The sequence below is a fragment of the Adiantum capillus-veneris genome, chromosome 25 (assembly GCF_014529385.1).
Source record: "Adiantum capillus-veneris isolate H3 chromosome 25, ASM1452938v2, whole genome shotgun sequence".
In the NCBI taxonomy this organism is placed as follows: domain Eukaryota; kingdom Viridiplantae; phylum Streptophyta; class Polypodiopsida; order Polypodiales; family Pteridaceae; genus Adiantum; species Adiantum capillus-veneris.
In genome coordinates, this window is record NC_140955.1 from 15,013,491 (window position 1) to 15,030,963 (window position 17,473).

The window sequence follows — 17,473 nt, forward strand, 5'->3', positions numbered from 1 at the left end:
CAGATGCTTCGACCCCTCCTCGCTCACGACCCCCGTCTTACCTAGGCACACCCCTCGACACACCTCTTGGCACACCTCGGACACCTTGGGGGGCACACGATTCTAGTGCCTCCAAGCTCTATACTGTACGGGAAGATGGTTTTGTTGATATGGATAGAGTCAGGACTGAGATGCGACAGCGGATTCGCCAGCTCGTGGAGCTGCAGTTTTCGACCAGCATTCTGATGTCTTGGGATCAGCAAGAAAAGGAAAAAGTCACTTACATAGTGGAGACCATCCTGAGAGAGTACCAGCCTGCTCCGGGTTCTTTCGTTGTTTCGGCGCGGTGGATCAAGGGTATTGCACGGGACACCATCAAACATCGACGAGATGCAGCTCGAAAGGCTTTCAGGACCGGCTCGCGGAAGCCTTCGAGCATCCCACACGAGACGTGGCTGCAGATCAGGGAGGATGAGCGGACAGCGGCCACGCGGTTCAGACAGCAGCGTGAGGCCGCGTAGGTACGATAGATGACTAGGGGGACATCTCATCTTGGCAGCGGAGGCTTCGACACCTTTCGCTATGAGTTTGTGAGTTTCTAATCCAATCTTAACTATGACATTTTTTAAAACGTGATGAATCATGTATTCTTATTACTTTGATTTTTGTATAAACGCAGAATCTTGCGATGCATCGAGCTCCATCACGCGAGGAGGAGTCAGATAGATATCGCAGAGGTATCTATGAAGTACTGAATGATCTTGAAGCTTCAGGAGAGCCTGTAGACTGGGAGGCCTTACAGTCTCGCTGATCGCTTGAGGTGAGACGTTAATATGTGTGAGTTGATTTAATTAAGTCAGTATATGTGAAGTAATATCAATACTAATTTTGTGAGTTGTCCTATGTGCAGGTTGCGACGCCTAGTCATTAGTGGACCAGATTTCATCTATATGCTTTGTGAGACACAGACACGCTTCTGTGTCTCTTTTTTGTACAAACAGTTAGTGTTCAGACAGTTATTGTTTCCCTTATGGTTATGATTATTGTCATTGTCATTGTATAGACATTTATTGTTTCTCTTTCTGGTTATGCTTATGGTTATTGTTAATTTTGTTTATGGTTATGGTTATCTGCATTATGGTTTTTATCAAAGTGATTATAGCCGGTTATGGTTTTAAGTTATGGTTATGGTTCGTTATGGTTATGCTTTTAAGTTATGGCTATGCTTTTCAGTTGGTACGGTTGTCTTTCATTGGTTTTAAATCTCATGTGAGATCCTACATGGATAGCATGTAGGAGGCGTATACATGATATGGTTTTTTTTGAAAAGTTTATGTAAAAACAAAGGGAACTCTGCCGAAATTTCTGCGCGCGGGAGCATGGTTGATATTTTGGTGCTGCTTGCTTTCTTGGGCAGAGGGCAGGAAGTCTGGCTATGGCTGTGTCCATCTTTTAACTGGGCACACGCCAGGCTACCTGCCCTCTGTCCAAGAAATTTTTTTTCTACTATATGCGTTGCTATACGCGTCGCTATACGCGTGGCTATCAGCGTCGCTAATAGCGAGTGGTTTCACAGCGACGCTCATAGAGACGGGCAACGTCGATAAAACCTTCTTTTGTTGTAGTGTATGGAACTAAAAGAGGCAAAGGGGTTTTGCCCGCTACATGCATTGCCATGTACACCTGGGAGTGCACGTATGTGTCTACCCATATAGGATTTGACCAATAAAGATGAGATTTTGACCCGGTGGTCTTGATCTCCATACACCTCTGGACCGAGGTGTACGGAGATTGGGCAAGACTAGAGAATGCGAGGTAGTTTACATTATATATTAAAACAACTTTCATAATCATTGTAGATGGCAACTTCATCAAGTAACATGGAGGAAAAGATTGCATGCTCGTGCACGCTCTGCAAGTATCAAATCCTGCGCAAGCATAGGATATGTAATGAGCATGTGCACAAGTACAGAGAGTTTGCTAGAGAAACCGTACATAATCTACGATACGACTCCTACGGAACGGGCATTGATTTTTGCGGCATAGCACCTACATCTGAGAGAAAGAGAAAAAGGATTATGCGTGAAGGTCCGACCAATATAGAGCCAAGGATGGAAGCAAAAAAGGGCTTACAGATAGAAGACGACGGCATGAAGGAGATGCTGGATGCCTTCTTCCAGACAAGTGAGGAGAACGCTAACGAAGCATCACCAGAAGCCGTGCGCCTATCTTCTGAAGACATGTTGAGGAAGTTGGCACGTCAACCAATCTATGAAGGCGCCAAAATATCTGTGCTTCGTACTTGTCTGGCGTTTTTGAATCTTCAGTTAGTGTACGGGTGGTCAGATGCAAGCGTCACTGCTTTGTTTAGGTACGTAATTTACAAAAGAGATTTTTCGATTGCAACGGTGACATGCTTGGAGAGCTTTTTAATTTGATGTAGCTTAAACAGGTTGTTGCGGGAGAAACTTCTCCCGGCTGGCAATAAAATGCCCCCCTCCAGGCCAGACGCAAAGCAACTATTGACCTAGTTGGCTTGGACTACAACAAGATTCATGCATGTCCAAATGATTGCATTCTTTTTTGCAATGAATTCGTAGATTGTTTGTCATGTCCTAAGTGTGGAGCAATGCGCTACAAACAAGATGCAGTTGGCGAAACAGTGCCAGTTAAAGTGTTGCGGTATTTCTCTATTATTCCTAGGATAAAAAGCATGTTTCGTTGTGGTTCCATTCCAAAGTTGATGCGGTGGCATTCTACGAATAGATCCACTGACGCCATATTTAGGGTGCCCGCTGATTCAAAGTCTTGGAGGCACATTGAAGATACCTGGCCACATTTTAAGAGTGAACCACACAATTTGCGTTTGGGCATGGCAATGGATGGAGTCAATTCATTTGGCTTGAGAAGCTCGTCATGGAGCACTTGGCCTGTGTGCCTTATCAATTACAACCTCCCATCGTGGCTTGCCATCAAGAAGGGTCATTTGATATTAAGCTTGATTGTACCTGGTAAGTTCAAGGAAAAAAACATGGATGTTTATCTAGCTCCACTAGTTGACGAGCTCCAGGAGTTATGGCATGGGATCAACATAGCAGATGTGGTTGAACTAGTAGGACAATAGCATGCAAGGATCCATGAACTATCCAAATGCACTTGCTCGTCCATGTAGTAGATGAGGTTGCAGTGGCAAGTACAGTCCATAGCCGTTGGATGTTCTTTTTAGAGCGGTTCATGAAAACACTTAAGGGTTTTGTTCGCCAAAAAGCGCGTCCAGAGGGGAGCATGGTAGAAGGATGGCTGGTGCAAGAGTCTCTTGTCTTGATGATCAAATTTCTATCCGTTTCTGACCCAGAAATGCCCCGACTGTGGAGCGATGAGGCGGATGCAAGGCAAGTGGGAGAGGAGCCGCAAGGGCAAGGGGGGCCAAAGAAAATGAACGACGCCATGCGAGAAAAGATCATGAAGTTATGTATAATAAATTCAGCGCCGATGCAAAAATGGCTTGAAAGGTACGAAGAAGAGAAAAAGAGACGCAATAGGGAGCGACACGATTTCAGGCGAAGCCGAACGACTAGAGGCTTACCCTTGCCAGACTATCTCGCTCCTCTACCTGAATTCCCTACAATGGCATGGTTGGACAAGACAGTGAGAGCACCTCGACAGATCGGAGAACCCATATCTCTAGAAGAGGAAGAGTTGGCTATTAGATGTGACTGGAAGTATCATACATACATGGCACTGTGGTCGCATGGAAAGCATTTCAGAACACAACAAATTTATAGCAGAAGAAACACGTTTGACAGTGGGGTAATGGTTAGTCTCATGCAAAAGAGTAGGGTCAGTGCCAGAGACACGAATGAGAGGACTAGCAACTTGGATTACTGTGGTCTGGTGTCAGATATCCTGAAAGTCAGCTTCAGGCGGTTTGAGATGTTTTTGTTGGATGTGAAGTGGTTCAAGGTGATTACTTCTGGTCGTAATGCAACGGTACGCAGAGATGGACAAAAGCTTGTGCAGATAGATTCTACAAAGGTTTGGACAGATGCGAGCAACACATTTGCTCTCCCCGAACATTGCGAGCAAGTGGTCTTTGTACCGGACCCTCGAGAGCGACAATGGTGGTTTGTGGTTCAGGCTGCTACAAGAAATAAACAAGTATTTGAAGGGCAAGAGCTCCTGGAGGAAAGTCGTTCAGACGACATCCATACTATTGTGACATTAGATGAGATGGACGAAGGTATGGCAGAGGAAGCTGACAGATATACGAGGGATGACGCAGACGAGGCAGAATTGACACTTGTAGATGAAGATGCAATGGATGGAGACAATCTGCCAGAACGAGGTGGGACAGAGTTATGTCTGCAATTAGAGATAGACGATGATACGGTGCAAGATCTTATCGATGATGCCTCACTCGTCGAGGCCTAGGCTTGTAAGTGTTTGTGTGAAGACGTTGATTTAAAATTAAGCTTAAAGTTAATTTAAACAAAGGTGTTCTGACGCTTTATTTTACTTTCTTTGTGTAGGACTTTAGTATGGCAGACCAATTTTCAGATCCCGTCTATGAGTGTAGATGCATTTATGGGCTTCGCCACACAGATGATGCCCAGTCAAATGGTAGAGGCTTCTCAGTACTGGGTAGCCAGAGGCACGGGTACTACGCCTCCGGGATTCACACCCGAGGTCCGACGCCTATAGGGGGGACACCTATGGGGGGGACGCCTATAGGGGGAGGGACGCCTATGGGAGAGGGGGGGGGATGCCTACGGGTTCGATGCATGCGAGGTATCCCATCACGGCCACTTCGACACCTAGGGGTGCGGCAGAGGCGGGTATGTCCTCATCTCCGCAGCACAGGCGCACTCGCCGATCTCGACGATCATCAGGTGGAGGTGGTGGTTGCTGTGGAGGAGGGTCCACAGATGCTTCGACCCCTCCTCGCTCATGACCCCCGTCCTACCCAGGCACACTTCTCGACACACCTCTTGGCACACCTCGGACACCTTGTGGGGCACACGATCCTAGTGCCTCCAAGCTCAATATTGTACGGACAGATGGTTCTGTTGACATGGATAGAGTCAGGACAGAGATGAGACAGCGGATTCGCCAGCTCGCGGAGCTGCAATTTTCGACCAGCATTCTGACGCCTTGGCCTGACCAGGATGAGGACAAAGTCAGTTATATAGTGGAGACCATCATGAGAGAGTACCAGCCTGCTCTGGTTTCAAAGGTTGTTCCGAGGAGGTGGATCAAGGGTGTTTCACGGGACACCGTGAAACATCGACGCGATGTAGCTTGGCAGGCTTTCAGGACCGGATCACCGAAGCCTTTGGGCATCCCACACGAGACGTGGTAGCAGATTAGGGAGGATGAGCGGACAACGGACACACGGTTCAGACAGCAGCGTCAGGCCGTGCAAATATGACAGATGACCAGGGGGATATCTCATCTTGGCAACGGAGGCTTCGACACCTTTCGCTATGAGTTTGTGAGTTTCCAATCCAATCCTAGCTATGGCATTTTTTTAAACGTGATGAATCATGTATTCTTATTACTTTGATTTTTATATAAACGCAGAATCTTGCGATGCATCGAGTCCCGACACGCCAGGAGGAGACATATGGATATCGCAGAGGTATCTATGAAGTATTGAATGATCTTGATTCTTTAGGAGAGCCTGTAGACTGGGAGGCCTTAAAGTCTCGCTGGTCGCTTGAGGTGAGACGTTAATATGTGTGAGTTGATTTAATTAAATAAGTATATGTGAAGTAATATCAACACTAATTTTGTGACTTGTCCTATGTGCAGGTTGTGACGCCTAGTCATCAGTGGATTCATATATATGCTTTGTGAGACACAGACACGCTTCTGTGTCTCTTTTTTGTATAGACATATATGGTTATGGTTATTGTTCAGATACTTATTGTTTTTCTTATGGTTATGGTTATTGTCATTGTCATTGTATAGACATGGTTATTTCCCCTATTCTTATATAGACATGGTTATGGTTCTTGTTTTGTTTATGGTTATGTTTAACTTTCTAGTTATGCTTATGCTTATTGTTTTGTTTATGGTTATGGTTATCTGGATTATGGTTTTGACCAAAGTGGTTATGGCCGGTTATGGTTTTAATTTGGTTATGGTTTTGCACAAATTAAGTTTGTTACGGTTATGGTTTTAAGTTGGTACGGTTATGGTTTTGCACAAAGTTCATTTCATTTCTTTCATTGGCCTTAAATCTCATGTGAGATCCTACATGGATAGCATGTTTAAGCTCAAACTAATTACAATTTTTACCATATACATGTGGTAGTGATGTGTGTGAACGCACTAGGACCCCCGAGGCATTTTTTTCCTCTTTAGGAGGTTTTTTCTCCCGTGCATTGTCTATACGCCCATCACTCTAGGGCTATCTAATTTACATCGCACACTAAGTAATACACTCTCTATTGTGTGCCTTGAGCTTCCTTCGTCTAATCCAAGGTGTGTGCGTTTCTCTGCAACCCTAATTCCAAAAATTGGTATCAGAGCAGGTTGCACACTCTCAGGCTTAGTCGCCAGCAGTTCTAGCACACGCCTGCTCATTTTCTCCGATTTCAGAAAGCTTTGGCGAGCGTTCGCAGGTCGACAAAAATTTCAGCCTCTGTTTCCACTACAGGTAGTACTGCACAGTCTATTTTGTCATTTTGTGCAGAATTTCTCTCAGTATCGGTTTCTGCATAACAGGTGCCTTACAGTTTTCTACGGTTTGTGCTATATAGCACATGTTGTACTTGCTTCTTTTCTCCTCTTTTCAGGCATTTTTCACATCAGGTACAACATTTACCATGGCTAACAACAACACAGATGTGTTCAAGATGTTTGTTGTGCTGAGGAAAGATTGGATGGGGACAATTACCCTATGTGAGCTTACATGATGCAACATGTTCTTGTGTCGAAGAGCCTCTAGAATATTGTGCAAGGAATTGATGTACGACCTGGTTCTGAGGATGTAGACGATGTTGAGGATGTGGCAGATCTTGCTGCAAGGATGGCTGCTATTAGAGTTGTTTTGCCTACGGTAGAACAATCTCATTGGGATGTAAAGGATGCGTAGGCTCATGCATTGATTGCATTTTTTTGTGAAGCGCACCATTGTTCCTCACATTCGTTCAGCAAAATTTGCTAAACAGGCTTGGGATATTTTGGATGGTCTTTATGCAAGTGACAATGAGGCTAAATTTTCTTTGTTGCGTAAAGAGTTGGAATCAAAGATTATGCATGAGGAAGATGATATGGACACTTTCCTTGCTGGTATCAAGGATATCAATGAGCAACTTATTTCTACAGGTGAAGTCATTTCAAAGAGTTCCCTTGTGCAGACTATCTTCATGCCTTACCAGATTTTTACTAGACTTTTGCTAGTACTTGGAGACTTATGACTTAAGGAAATCCTGAAGTTGTCAAGTTTGATGCATTATGCACATTGCTGTTGCCAGAGTCACTTTCCAGAAAAACAAGACTAGACGTACAGTGTGCAGTTGAACATGATTTTATTGCTTCTCAAAGAAAGGGTGGTAACAACAATGCAGTCACTTCTTATGGTTCTGCTGCGAGTAGCAAAACTTCTATTCCCAATGCTTCTGCTGGTAGCACTTCGTCTGGCAATTTTGGTGATAAGGGCAAAAAGAAGATGCACTGCCATTATTGTAAAGCTAATGATAACTTGATCAAGCAGTGTCCTAAGTTGAAGGCCAAAGAGGCTAAGAAGAAAGAGGGTGGTTCCACTGCAAATGCTGGTTCCACTACAAATGCAGCCATTGTTGAGTCTTCTGTGAAAGGAGACGGTGATGCTGATGTTGATAATGCAGAATGGGCTTTTAGTGCAGAGTGCACTTACAATCCTGCTGTCCATGATGCATGCATGTCAGTTTTTGCAGATTCACATGTGTGGTATTTTGATAGTGGTGCTACAAAGCACATTACGTCACATCGTGAATTGTTCACCTCTCTCGAGTCTGTCCCTCATGGGAATTCAGTCACTTGTGCCAACAATGCCTCTTATCCGGTTCAGGGATTTGGAAAGATTGTGCTTATTGCTGCAAATGGAAATTCTTTCACACTTGTTGATGCACTTTATGTACCAGAAGATCAAAAAGAATCTTTTGTCTGTATCTGCACTTGCTAGACTTAGACTTGTAGTCAAATTTGTGGATGACAAATGTACAGTTCATGATCTCAGTTTTGGTCATGAAATTGTTGCATGTGGGCTTTTGTGTTGTGGGCTGTATAAGATCACTTTGTATGACAAGTGTGGATAAAATTTTGCAAATGTAGTTGCAGATTCAAGGGCTATTTCATATGCAAAACTTTGGCATGCACGTTTGGGTCATCTGAATTTTTCCAGTTTGCTGCGTTTGCAAAAATCTGATATGGTTGCTTCTTTGCCGCCTCTTGAAGAAGCTATCAAACATGTTTGTGAAGGCTGTATTTTGGGTAAGATGCAGCGTTCGAAGTTTCCAAAGGATGGTTTAGTTAGGGCCACATGCATGTTGCAGCTTGTGCATAGTGATGTTTGTGGGCCCATGCAAACTTCGTCCTTGGGCAATTACCTTTACTTCATGACTTTCATTGATGATTACTCCAGGCATGCATGGGTATTTCCACTTAAAGCAAAGTCCGAAGTTTTTATGTGCTTCAAACAATTTCTGGCTATGGCTGAAAATGTCTCGAAATGTACTATGGGCACCCTCCGTTCCGATCGAGGGGGGGAGTATATGTCTCATGAATTTAATGCATTTCTGGCTAGTTGTGGGATAAAATACCAATGTACTATGCATTATACACCTCAGCAAAATGGTGTTGTTGATAGAAAAAACAGGTCACTTACGGAAATGGCACGATGTATGGTCAAAAGTCAAGATTTGCCGCATTCGTTTTGGCTTGATGCCATCATGCGTGCCACTTATGTACTAAACAGGTGTCCTACGAAAGCTTTGCAGTCTATTACTCCATATGAAGCATGGCATGATAGAAAGCCTTCTATTGAGCATATGCATGTTTAGTTGTTTGGTATATGCTTTGGTGCCACAAACACAACGCAAAAAATTGGATGATAAGGCTGTCAAATGTATTTTTGTTGGTTATAGTGTTGAAAGCAAAGGTTACAGGTTGTATCATCCGCAAACAAAGCGTATTTTGGTTTCACGGGATGTAGTGTTTGTGGAAGATTCTATTCAGTCCTTGCTGTCATGTACTAGAGACAATAATGTAAGCTCACATGACATTTATGACACTTTGTTGCCTCTTTTCAGTGGTGGAAACACGAATGTAAATTCTAATGAGGCAAATGTACAGCCTATAGGGGTTTCTGAAAACGTTACAGATCAGCCTATTACTGATGCAGATGTACATGATGTACGTGATGAGGAAAGGGCTGAAAATGAGCAGGCTAGAGGTATGCCAAAATGGCTGGTGCATACATTACATGACAGTAAATTGGATGCAACTTTTTTCTAGTCGTACTCGTTCAGGCTCTTGCCATGCATCTTATGCATCAGATGTTATGCTTTGGCTATGTCTAGCTTACATGATGCTAAGGAACCTCTGTCTTTTGATGAAGCACATAATTCAAAAAATTGGATGGCTGCCATGCAATCAGAATATGATGCACTTATAGAAAATGACACATGGACTTTATGTGATTTGCCTCTTGGCAAAAAGGCCATTGGTATGAAGTGGGTTTACAAGTCGAAACACAAGCTAGATGGTGAGATCGATCGCCATAAGGCTTGACTTGTTGCAAAGGGTTATGCACAACAAAAAGGCATAGATTATGAAGAGACTTTTGCTCCCACTTGTCGCATGACTATTGTGCATTTTCTATGTGCATTGGCAGCTCATTTTGGTTGGGATGTACATCAATCGGACATTGTTACTGCTTTCTTGAACGGTGACATATTTAAGGAAGTTTATGTAACACAGCCTCACGGTTTTGTCAAGAAAGGACAAGAGGACAAAGTGTGCATATGTAAGAAGGCTTTGTATGGGTTGAAGCAATCTCCTCGTGCTTGGTATGAGAAAGCTGACACTTATTTGGTCAAACAAGGCTTTCGTAACAGTCCAACAGAAAGCACATTGTATGTAAAGCGTGAAAATGATGTACTTCTCATTGTGGTTCTTTATGTAGATGACTTACTGATCACTGGACCAACTGAGAGACATATTGCTGCATTCAAGGATGAGTTGAATGCTACTTTCACGATAAAAGATTTGGGACTGTTGCATCATTACTTGGGTATATTACGGTTTAAGCAGTGTGATGGTGGTACTGCCTTGTGTCAGAAAAGTTACATAGAGACATTTCTATGTAAGTTTGGACTTGAGGATTACAAACCTATTGCCACTCCTATGGAAACAGGTTTGAAGTTGATTCTACATGATGCTGGCGATCCTGATGATGTCACTCTTTACCAAACTGCTATTGGATGCCTCATTTATGTATGCAACATGAGGCCGGATATTCAGTTTGCAGTCTCATAGGTCAATAGATTTATGCATAGCCCAGAGTCTAAGTATTGGCAGGCTGTCAAGAGGATTTTTCGCTACCTTAGTGGCACTTTACATCTTGGCTTGTTTTATCCCAAGAAGGGGGGATCATTGCCGCCAGACTTACATGCTTTTTCAGACTTAGATTGGGCTGGTTGTTTTGACACGCGAGTGTCCACAAGTGGTTTTTGTTTCATGCTTGGCAGTTCATGTATATCATGGTTGAGCAAGAAGCAACCTATTGTGGCCACTTCGAGTTGTGAGGATGAGTACATGGCAATCTTCACAGCTACGGTTGAGTGTGTATGGCTCAGAGGCCTTATGGCTGATTTGGGTGTTTTTGGCGAGAGACGGGGGTCGCAATTGGAAGGCATGAGGACGAGGGAGGCCAACCAAGGTGTGGGTGGGCCACGCTGAGGGAGGGGGGAGGAGCACACAGCTCTCCTTGCAATATAGAGCTAGCTCGCTCTCTCTCTCTCTCTCTCTCTCTCTCTCTCTCTCTCCCAAAAATGTTGACGCGTGGAAAGGAGGGGGAGGAGGAATATCCCCTGGAATCCCATTGAATAATGGGAATTTTTTTAAATTATCAGCCAGCATATGTAAGCTTCAAAGAAGAAGTGTGATGGAACACTCTTTGAATAGACTTAATTATATGCAACCCACATATAAATATTCTAAGTATGCAGATAAGGATAGTGCATGGCTTAGATGGCATTGCCTTAAGTGCATGTTTTCATTTTCCCCAAAGATTTGGTCTAACGGTAAGGCTTTGAATTCTCAACGGAGAGGTTGTGGGTTCGTCAGGTTCCCTCGAGAGGGACACCTTGTGCTCACATGGTGTTCATGTTGCTAGAGCTCTTGCCCTTGAACACTCGAGTGCATCCTTCTCCTCGGGTGAGTCACCCGAGGAGGAAGCTCCTAGTTGGTTGCTACGAGTTCTCCCTGTCGTTCTCAACACGTGGTGCATCAATTTGATGATGGTACGCGACCCTTGCCCGACCATGTTTCATGGCTAATATTTGGAAGGGATAAGCACCTCCCTCCGTGGGCCCTCTGGTGTGTTGTTTCAAAAAAAAGTTTTCATTACAAGGATGCCTTTGGAGCTGCCGTCTAGTGGATAAATATAGCTAAGTCTCTCTCTCTCTCTCTCTCTCTCTCTCTCTCAAAGACGAGTCTGTGTTCCTTCCTCTGGGACTTGCAGATCAGCCGCCGTATATTCTACTTCATGTGGTAACTGGTTGATAGACATGGGCTGGCTATGCTGGCTATTGTTAGAATTGTTTGAGGTAATTGGACTGATTTAGTTCATACTCTTCGTAGTAAGCAGCTCCTGATCAAGGGCCGCAAAGGACCGCCACCACGCTTTCTTGAGACGATTGGCATGCACCACTAAATTTCTTACCGTGTCACAGACCTAGTTAGTTGGCATTATTCTCCACCTCAAGATAATGATCACCGACACAAGGTGACAGATTTTCATTTCCATTTCCATGAACATGATGAAATAAGTTTATGAGCATGAGAAGGTGCAAGTGTAAAGGGACGATGGAGAGTATGTTGACATTAAGAGGTTCGCAGGAAGCTACTGTGTTGTTTGATGTGAGACTAAGACATAAAGGTATATTATGGTCATTACATTAGAGGCACTGCATAATAGAACGCCTGCATAGCATTTGAAAGGGCAATAGTGAGCCTATTGGATAAAACTGTGGAGTTTTGGACACCCAAGCCATATTTAGTGGATTCAGCTATGTCTAATGGTCCGTAAAATTTGAATACCTCATTGGCAGTAATAACATCATAATTGGGAATGAATGGCACATTACTCAAGAACCGCGGAAGTCCGAACGTTGCCCCAGATGGACAAATTCCCACTGCCCAGAGTTTGCTTTGCAAGTTAGTATCCGGATGTTCTATAGTACAATTTTGAGTAGAGCTAAAGGCCGTTAAACTAGACAGTTAAGATAGATGTACTGTGTATTGATATCGTCGAGAAAACCATATAAAGAGGACCAGAGTAATAGCACTGATGGAAGCAAGAAGCCAAAAGAATTTGTCCATGTGCCCAAGGTTAAGATTTTCCTCAGGTATCCAGGGCTCGCGATTACCATGAGAAGAGGTGATCCTGTTTACGACGACAACTAAGAGCGTGCTGATGTAATTTCCTAGTGCTGAACCAACTCCCATGAGAGCTATGGACAAGCTCCAAAGAGCATCTGGCGACTCGTCATAAAAGAGTTCCATCTGGCCAATGTATGTAGAAACCTCGGCTGCACCAACAATGGCATACTGGGGAACTTGCCAAAACACACTCATGCTCTTAACAGCCTCCCCTGTAGCCATTACCCCTTCTTCTTCAGCAATTCTGAGTCTGTTTATCTCTATCAATGCAGCAGCTATCATGGATAAAATGGAGATTGCAAGGCCTGCTCCTATTCGCTGGAGACTCGTGAGGCCCCTCGGATGGCCTGTCCAGTGTTTGGCCACTTGAACGATAACACGATCATAGATTGGCACCCAGAGAATGACACTGATAGCGTCGAAAGTTGATACAGCCGCAGCTGGTATATTGAGGCTACCAGCCTGTGTGTTAATCAATTTACCCTGCTCTACAAAGAGCGTCTACATCTGCACATACACCGTGCTGAATAAGATGCTCGTCACCCACACCGGGAATAGCCGCAGCACAAACTTTACTTCCTCGACTTGAGTCACCGTGCATAGCTGCCAGGGGCTGATCATTTGGCCTCTTTCTCTCGTCTTCCTTTCCCCCTCCGTCTCAGTAGCAGCTTTGTCCAAAAACCTTTTCCAAACAATCCAAAACACATTCTAAATTCATGTCTTTTCTTCCCGCTTTTAGTGTAAATCATCAGTTTAAGCTTTTACCTGTAAGCATTAGTGTGAGCAACCTTTCTGCTTCCTTTAATGGTGGAGCATCTTTCTGACACTTCAAAAAAGCCTATTACCTACGTGATAGCTTTATTTTTAAGCACCTTGTTGGTCTATATGAAGCAGAGCATTAGCTGGTGGTTGGTGTTTGCGATATGCACAGGTTCTGTCCTCGCAAGTGTGTTAATCCTCATATCGGGAAGCCGAATGTACAGGCTCAAAGAGTCGGGAGGTTATCCGTTCCCTAGACTTCTTCAAGTGTTAGTGGCTAGTGCAAGGAAATGGAAAGTGAAAGTGTCTAGTGATTATAGTACTGTCAGTCGACTGACAAATAGAACCAGTTGAAAAATGAGCTTTTCTGCTGTTTTTCTTCATCGACTTCCTCATCAAATTGATCCGCACCCATTGCTGTTAAGCATGGCATATATGCTGCTGCTCCAAAGCTCATCACATACAGTGCCATGAAAAAAAATGACATCTGCAGGGAAGTTGCCTTTCTGCATTTCCCTGTAGTTAATGAGCTCTCAGGGCATGGTGGAGGTTTTAATGTCGGTAATGCTGCTGAGAGTACCATCAGGCCCATTCCCTGCTCATCAAAACATAGGCTATTAAATACTCTTGTACGTCAGAGAGTCAATCAAGTTCAAAGTATCATATTCTGACCAAATGTTTGGTTCACCATCACTCACTAGCAACCAGTTCTGGTAAGTTAAACTCACTTATCATCATCTATTTCCATGGAAAACTTTGAAAACATTTCAAGACGAGATAAATGCAATGTGCGAAAATGATATGTTGGTTGTCACATACATAGATTTGTACCTATCTTCTGTTGGTGGAATATACCTTTTGGCAAGGGTATCATCAGTAGGCACAAGAAATGGGATATTGGGGACAAGGTCGGGGGACAATACCAGAATCGCTGTTTTGTGTGACCATGCAGTAACATTGAAGGAATTGCATCGGCCGAAACTCCCATTCTTGAGGTGGGAGACCCACAAATGGACCCTGTAACTATTAAATGATCCTACTCGCTTTGCTTTCATAAATTTGCCTTTCTTCTAATGCTCAATTGAGTTGTCAAAAAATCCTTGTAGTGTATACTCATAAGTGACACATGCTGCAGACGACAATATTGTAAGTCAAGGTCTCATTGACACCAAAAAGGTTTAATGTCCTAGAAGTGTAGGCCAGATTTGTAAAAGTGGCAGCAAAATGAAATCGGATGATGAATGGGGCAATAAATGATGTGATGATTCCTCTCTCCAAATGTGAACAATCACGTGGACTCGAACGACTCACAGAAAATCTCCCTCCAAATCCAGCTGTGCACGCTTTTGCATGAATGAGCTAAGACAACCCATCGCGAATTGAGGTCAAAACCCCAGTTTTCATTACTTGGTAGCACTAGCTACATCTGAAGAGTCATACCAGGACAGCTTGGTGTTGGGATCCATCGAAGCTATAGTCAATCATGCCAAAAGCCTCCAGCAACTCCTAGAGAATGCTGCAGAGAGAGAAACATAGCCCCCTCTTTCCGCCGAATCTCTAGTCCAAGAAAGTAATGAAGCCAAGAGCTCCACTTCTAGAGAGATCCTTGTGAGTGGGCTCATAGAACGATTGTAATCGCATATAAAAGAAAATACCGCAAGGAGTACCTATTGAAGGGGCTGATATTTCTGCGAAGTAAACTCCGCCCCCCCGTCTATGTGTCTTGACTCCAAGTGTTATTTGAAGTTCAATCTGTTGTTTGTGGTGTTGTTGCAGTGATTCACTGCCCTCTCAAGTGACCAGCCCGTTTCAGCAGTATTACACCATCAATCCCAATCCATAAATGAAGCAATCAACCATGGAAGCAGCTGCAGTTCCACCTAAACCGGACAAAGAGGAAGAGGTGGAGTACGAGGAAGAAACAAAAGAGGAAGTTGAAAACGAGGAAGGTGACGAAGAAGAGGCCAAGCAGAATGATGTTGGGACGATAACACTGTGGAGAATGACCAAGAGAATCAGTCCAAGACTCAACACACCCATCACCAGATGTGGAGCAATCTCAAAAAGCCAAAGTCAACATCCTTGTGGATCACCTTCTTGCTTATTCCAAGGATCCTTGTTATGTGACGTATATGCAAGTCAGAGCCTATGAACTCAGTGTTTAGACATCCCTGACATTCCGCCTGCTGAGCTGTCCAGCATCGGGGGTTGCAAGAGTAGATTCTGGCCAATAAAGACGAGTGGATGGAAGGCTGAGATTTGCAGCCCTCTGACCCACGACCTTGACAGAGTGGATCAACCCTCAGGTGAAGGGGACTAGCAAACAAGAAAGGTACCCAACTTTGTTGCTAATCAAAAGCAGTAGCAGATGCAGTAGCCACCAAGAGCCACCAGATTTTTCAAATATAGCCACCGAGATGCAGTAGCCACCAGCTTTTTCAAATATAGCCACCAAGAGCCAGATTTGGATGCCTCTAGGGGCACTCAGTCCCCAAGGAGCAGGTGGCTATGGACCATATGGAGCCAGAATGCCTGGTTTTATGGCAGAGATATACGACCCGATTCCTGGCATGCAGGGATACCTTCACAATTCCACAAGGTGGGATCAATTTGTCTTTTGCCCCCCCTTTTTAATTTGGGTAATTTATAGAGGAAAGGTTTCGTTGTGTGTATATATACACAGATTGTGGGAAAGATGTCCGCCATCAGCATCTTATCTTGATTGATATCCACGTTTTACTCTTTTGAAGAAAGAAAATTCAGAATCTCTTCGTATATCAAACCCTTATGTCATTGAAGTGAGGTAATAAATCCATGCAATGAGCACAATATGAATTTCCAAAGGGACTTTCCTTCTCTCAATCAGTAGATTTGGCAACACATTTGAGGAGCATTGTGGCTAGATGCTTCCCATGGCTGCTCTAGATACCAGTACATGGGCAATATTCATGACATGTGCATGCCGATACTTCTCTTACTCGAACATTATGACGTTCACCATTTAATCTAATTAAAAACCCACATAGAGTCGGATGATGAGAACAAAGCTTTGCATAAACAAAGGAAGAGCCAGGGAACATGGAAATGACCCAAACACGGGATTCACTCACCACAACAGATACGCAAGATAGTGCAACACATGTCCGGGATGCAGCTGTCCCAGCCCAAGTGCTGACATTGTTGGCTGCGGTTGCATTTCCTTGATGAAGAACATCAGTAAAGTATACCACCAGGTTGATAGTAGCTCCATAAAAGCCCAGGCAACTTAAGCCTTGATTTCCTGCATTGTTTGGAGTACAAAAAGACAAATTGGATTGGGTGTAGTACATATACCATTGTGTAGAGGAAAAGCTTGAAATAACAACAAGAGAAGGAAGACCTATTATGTATTTGGCAGCCTTCCATCGCCCGGTCTTAGTCTGCCTGTTCTCAACGCAAGCATCTGTATCCACGATACGTTCATCAGTATGAATCTCTTCTGGAGATTTTTCCATAGCTTGTGCGCGGATGTGTGTATGTGTGTTGCAGTGTAGACATTGGGTGGCAATCCTCCACACTATCTTGCATGGCCAGCTTCAAATGGGATAGACGGTTGAGGTGATTCGGACCTTAAGATGCACATTTGTAAGTTCGGGGAGAAAAGTAAATTCGGGCAAGCTTATAAATTCGGGTTAATCCGCACCCTACGCCTTGAACCCGTGACCTCCCCATGGCGAGCCATGTGCACTAACCACTACGCCCGCATGCATTCATTGGAATATAGGGGATTCGAGTATCTCATATTGTAAATGTGAGCCGATTAGTAAATTCGGGGTAAATTTGTAAATTCAGGTAGAAGTAGTAAATTCGGGGCGATTGTCAAATATGACGGTCTACGATTGGCGCGCCCCGCGTTTTCCTCCTCCACCATTGATCCCATTTGACCATGCCTGTGTGATATAGTGATGAGAGGTAGCAATGCTTTATGTACGTGTACGTGCGGCACAGCCAAAAAGCGGCGTCTACTAAGTTTGACCATGTGGTGGGGGTCAGCAAGCACCCAGCACGTGTTTCTGTCGAAGGATCGACGTCTTTATTATGTTCC

At 44.0% G+C, this 17,473-nt stretch overlaps 1 pseudogene across 1 annotated transcript; it reads right to left on the reverse strand.

The window, feature by feature from the left end:
• Positions 1-11,992: 11,992 nt before the first annotated feature.
• On the reverse strand, positions 11,993-17,051 carry LOC147424448 (protein NRT1/ PTR FAMILY 8.3-like; annotated as a pseudogene). The gene is made up of 5 exons (XR_015186406.1): positions 16,769-17,051; positions 16,500-16,669; positions 13,728-13,984; positions 13,396-13,446; positions 11,993-13,312 (listed from the first exon to the last, which is right to left on the reverse strand). The product of XR_015186406.1 is annotated as a protein NRT1/ PTR FAMILY 8.3-like (transcript).
• Between the last annotated feature and the right edge of the window lie 422 nt (positions 17,052-17,473).